Below are 6,000 nucleotides of genomic sequence, written 5' to 3' on the forward strand. Positions count from 1 at the left end.
CCACAAGTACTCCTTTCCTTTTCTTTTTGCGAATACAGACTAACACGGCTGCTACTCTGAAACCTGTCACGTATAACTAGTGGACTTTGCTATATTTTTACAAAAAGTGTTGCTGGTGCATTTCCAGCCACTAGTCATCCCCTTCTGCGGCGGGAGGGGACAACAGTCACCTGTGTTGCATCCTCTAGGGCACTCATCAGTGCTAGCGATAGCAGAGGCCTCATACTTCCATTCAGAGAATGCAGGTAGTTCTGTTGTGGCTGACTCCTGTGTACAAGTGCTAGGAGAAGGACAGGCTCCTGAGTGCTTTGCTCACTGCACACCCATACTGAGTCAGCTGTCACTTGGCCCATAATAATTTTTAAAAAGGCTTTGATTAGTACTTTGAGTCTGTTTAGTACAAATGACTGGAAAACTGTTAAGAAAGTATCTGACCCAAAGAATTTGATGTTGCACGGGTATATAGATAGAGCTCCACTGATTTACTCTAGACTAACGTCAGTGCGAGGGAGGTCAGAATCTAGCTCTTTAACTATTTAACTGTCTCAGTGTGAATTTTCTTTAATGTTTGACTTATTTGAAAGAAATGTGATGTAAGTTCATTTTGTGTGGACTTACAAAAAATTGGTAAGAAAAATTGAACATGCTGATTATTTTAAAAGAAGTTTTTTATTGCAGAGTATATTGTCACCACCACGATTGTCTATGACAGCACAACTTACAACTGGAAAGTGCGAAAGGAATAATGGTGACCAAAGCTAAACATAAAACATTTTTCTATCCAGTCTTCCTTTTAAACTACATAAAGCTACATTTCATTTATAAGGATTATATTGTAATTCTTCAAACATGATTCAGAGAAGCACATTCAAAGAAGCAGAGCAAAGTGTAAAACATCTTTGTCATTAGAAAGTCTAGCTCTGTTAGAACTGGAAATGTTCTGTTTAGGATTTTTAAAAGCAACTTTCAGCTCCATGAACAGTATTTCCATTTTTAGGGAGTAAACATAAGAATATCTGTTTGAAATCGGTATAAAATAGCACGGTTACTATTCAGACAATTTACGTAATCATTTAATGGTCACATTTTAAAAAATACTGAAGAATTGGCAGAAGCAGCATGAAAACAAAAAGGGAAAAGAAAATACAATTAAATGTTATAACTTATTACTATTTTTAATTTCCTCTGTTTCTAGTTTGGTTTTGGAGTGGGGTCTGCCTCCCACCTCAGTACACTAGGACAAATCAAGAGTAACTTTACAATGGTATTAAGCTGTCATAAAACTGATCAGAGAAAAGAAGCAGACCCAGAACGTATAGAAAAGCTAGTGTCGAGTGTTATGTACATGAATATTTTAAAAGAAAAAATGATAGCATAAATGCCTCAGATTTCTGATTTGAGATGTACTGGAACTGGAATATATGAAGCACTAAACTTTCAGCACTTGATATGTACTCTCTAGTTATCTCTTTCTGCTGGTATAAAATATAAAAGAAGCCATAAAAATCAAGTACAGGATACTGTTTTTTAACTTGCTATTGTATTTGAGATACAGTAGTTTCAGAAAGAAAGAAAATTTTAATGGCAAGAAAAGCAAATATCTTTAGTATATTTCATTAATTCATAATAATAGAAAGCTTTCATAAAACATAGCTAAGGAGGTAATTGGCAATATACTTGTCTGCCTGCATAGTTTCTTTACAGGTTGACTTTATCTGAGATTCCATATTTCCCCATATTTCCATATTTCCCCTTGCCATGGAACTCAAAGGCATAGGCATACTTAATGCTCTGATCATAAGACTAGTCTACAGATGAACCAGCAGCAGGGTCCGTAAAATAGAGATAGCAAAGATTATGTGAAAGAGAAATATCACAAAGCAAATGATTAGAGAGGAAGTTCTGATGGTTAAGCCCAGGACTAGGAGTCAGGAAATCTGGGTTCTCTTTCCATCTGTTCCACAAATTCATTGTGTGACCTTGGGGAAGCCACTTAATCTTTTTGTGTTTCATTTCCACCATTTTAAAATGGGGGTAATAACATTCACCTACTTCACAGTGGTTTTCAGAGGATTATTTCATTAATGTTTGTAAAGTCTGAGATCATCAGAAGTGCAGGTGTAATAGGTGTCTTGTGTACATACTGGGGAAAAAACTTTTGACAGTAAATGAAACTATAATAATTTACAAGGGACTTTGTGGGTAGAGCCACGAATTAGAGGATGAATGTCTGGGCAAGGAGGCTGGGAGTTGGTGCAGCGATACTTTTACTGCAAATTGGGAGGGTAGACTGGGACTACCTGCAGGGAGGGATAGCTCAGTGGTTTGAGCATTGGCCTGCTAAACCCAGGGTTTTGAGTTCAGTCCTTGAGGGGGACATGTAGGGATCTGGGGCAAAAATTGAGGATTGGTCCTGCTTTGAGCAGGGAGTTGGACAAGATGATCTCCGGAGGTCCCTTCCAACTCTCAAATTCTATGGTTCTATGATTCTATGACTGAGTCAAGGTTCCTAGAGAGCTGAGAGTAGGACTGGGCTGGGAAGCCTAAGGTGTGGTGATTCGGACTGGTTAGGTGAGGAGAATGGGATGGGGATACAGGGGTGGGGAAAAGACAAGTCTATGACCAAGACAAGTTGGAGGAGATGAGGCAGATGGGGGTCAAACGTTAGAGTAATGGGCAGAAAGGTTCATGCCCACTAGAACACACTGCCTTCCAGAGACTGGAATGGACCTCAAGATTCCTGAGTCTCACCTTTGCTCTGCTGTTAGCAAATATCTGTGAAACTCACTGAGTCTCATTCGCTTCTAGTGATTAGTTCACATAAAAGAAGACAACCTACAACTGCTATCAGTTACTCTATTAGCTCAAGAGGCAGAGATATGTGCTATGGATCTAAAGATTTCAACCCGACTGAGGACCTCGTGGTTTCCATATGATGGCACATGATTGAATATCTGTTCGTTTGCTTTTTTAAAAACCTAGGAAATAACATATGAACTATATTAAAAATATTAATGAGGTTTCAAAGTCAAGCATTCAGAATTTAGGAGATGCAGAATTAGGTTGCACAGACAATTCCTATTTTCTGAGTGCTTGACTTTGCAACATTCAGAATGCTCTTGAAGCTCATTAGTGACATTGACAGTTTTAAACTCTGTTGAACAAATCTTCAAACACCTGTATAAATGGATACATGCTACTGGGGCTGCATGTACAACTACCTGGTTTGTGTGTACAATAACTTAGAATTTGTGCAGCACACCCATTGTTCAGGCCTCTGAAAACTGTATCTGGCATTTCTATTATAAACACTCTGACATCACATGGACTATGAAATCTGGCATGTATAGGGTAAATTGTCTTAAAAAACATGTCAGCTCTTAATCCACACTGGGTTTTGGAGATTTGAAATGAATAACATTTCAGTATTTGACCACTTCTAGCTACACAATAGCTTACTGTTTTAAAGGTAACATATTTTTCACGAACTTTTCAGTTACAGGTATGAAATGCTCCTTGGTCATTACTTTTATTTTAAAAAAAGTGAAATTCAAGTATAAAAAGTTGAGATGTGCATCTAACTCTTCATTAGTACGGATCAGGAGATATGGACATATATTTATTGGGGAATAAAATTCTAGCTACATGATGTCAAGAAGTAAATACTCAGGCAAAATTCCCAATATCTTCAGCTTTGCATGAGTAAGTGCCATGTCAGGGATACAGGATTTAGCCCTTCACCTTGCCTTTATTTGGGGCCTCTAATACTTTATTCCATGAGTAGCATATTTCACACTGATTTCAATGGGACTGCTTGTGGAAGAAGGCACTATTCAACTAGAATAAGGGTGACCCTGATCCAGCAAACACTTAGTGGACACAGTTAACTTTATACATATAAGTTATTCCATTGATTTTAGTGGGATTGTTCACATGCACAGAGTTCTTCAAGTGTTAGCAGAATTAGGGCATTGGTTTGGAAGCTCTCAGGCTAGGGACTGTCATTTACTAGCTTGAGGGGGACCTCAGGATGTTGCCTTAATACAAATGAATGACAATAACATACAGTAAAGATTCATCTCACTATATTGTGAGATTTGCTGATGGATAAATTTATACTGTAAGTAGATATTTAGGGTGTAAGTTTGTTATTCTACGTAAAATCTCAATTTAGTACTGTACAACTAAAGAAAAATAGAAAACAACATACAGATTATCTGGGCTATTTGTCCATATTTATATTTTGTGCCATAGAGACTTGATAAAGCATCCGCTGCTTCCTTTGCAACTTCATTCTGAGTTTAGAAAGAGAGAGAGGGAAAGATTCATTTTAGAAAAATTAAATGCTTTCACTTTGAGTCACTGAAAAGATCTGAGCTTTATTAAGCCAGCAAAATGTGCCTCCATAACTTTTGGAACAACTTCTTGTTTTCTTGATCTCATTAATCATGTAAGCCCTAGTTTAGTTGAAAAGGGGAGAGCAGTGGTAAATGCCTCAGAGAAGATCCGTCATTTGCAGGCTCTGTTTCACCCCTATGACAAAGAACAAATGGATTAATCATGTGTTTCAGGTCTAGCCTAATTTGACTGCCACTGGGCTAATGGAAGTTGGCCAATGGCTTTCTTTTTCTTTTTTATATACAAATTATAGTGGGGTTTTGAATTGCACCTGTTCATCTCTTTTAAACATGAATTATGTGGCCAATTTCATCCTTGTGTCTTAAACCAGAGGTATACAGTATGTTTAATTGTTGCGTTTTGCTCATCATTGTTGTATCTGAGAGCATAAGGCCACGTAAGAAAGTAGTTTTATACTCAAGACTCCATGCACTTTTACTGTTCAGTTTTCTCTCCAAAGAATTATTGGAAAATGCTGTAGTTTGGTATTGGTTTGTGTGAGAAATAAAACCATAAGAGGTTTGATTTTTTTTAAAGAAAGAAGTATCATTCTGTTTTACACTGAGTGGGAGCTGGGTGTGATGTACAAGGTACTTCAGAACATCGGTGTGTTCTCAGCTGGGAAGCTGAACAAATGTCTTAGGAGTCTTTCTTCAGACAGAGAAGATTAGATTTCATTTTGAAGTTGATTACAGGGACACAAATAGATGGCTGGAGCCTTGCTCCTTTGGGTCCTTCATTATTTCCATCTCTGTACTTCACAATATACGAGATACTGTAATGCACAAAATGTGGTTTCAGGTTAAAGAAAAATTAATGTTGAGGTATTGACTTTACACATATGGCCCCTATGTTTCCCTCCCTGGGGCAAAGGCAAAAGAGAGGAACATTTACTTCAAAACCTCTGCAAAGTTTGGAGAGCTAGATCTCCCCTGAATGCTGCTGACAGAAATGTGATGCAGGAAGGGATCATGGCCTGTCTTTTATTGCATTGGCTGGTGATCCATGGGAAACACCCCTTGTAACATGGATTGTCAGGACATTGGGTGGAGGAAGTCTCACTTGAGCACCCCCAGGAATTGCAGGCTAGCCAGCCCAGTCTCTGTATTGCCTTTAGGCTCCTCTCCATTCCTCACAGCGCCACTTTGGTCGCCCATCGCTGGAACCCTGAGGAGGGCCCCCTCCGGAGTTTGTCATCTGTCACTGGAACCTTGCAGGGGGCCCCCTGTCACCTATTGCTGCTGTGGCCTGTTGCTGGACCCCTGCCAGGGCCCCCGCTGGCTGTCAGCTCCAGTAGCCCCTGGGGCTGAAGCAGAGAATGTCAGGCAGGTCTCTGGAAGTCAGGGATTCTGTGACATCAACATAGCTGTACTCATGGGTCTTAGTGCCACTCTCTCAAATTTGGCCTAGTTGGCCCTCCCTAAAGCCGCAACACCTCAAATGGGTAGAGCCCAGCTAATCCCGTGGGACAGGAGCCAGGAGGTAACAGTTGGTGTCATGTTCTCGGGTAAGTATCAACTGGCAGCCCAATATACCTCCCATCCCACAGCTGGGTGACATTCTGGTATCCATATCCTCTCATACCCCCCACCCTGGCCTCCA

The sequence above is a fragment of the Lepidochelys kempii genome, chromosome 9 (assembly GCF_965140285.1).
Source record: "Lepidochelys kempii isolate rLepKem1 chromosome 9, rLepKem1.hap1, whole genome shotgun sequence".
In the NCBI taxonomy this organism is placed as follows: domain Eukaryota; kingdom Metazoa; phylum Chordata; order Testudines; family Cheloniidae; genus Lepidochelys; species Lepidochelys kempii.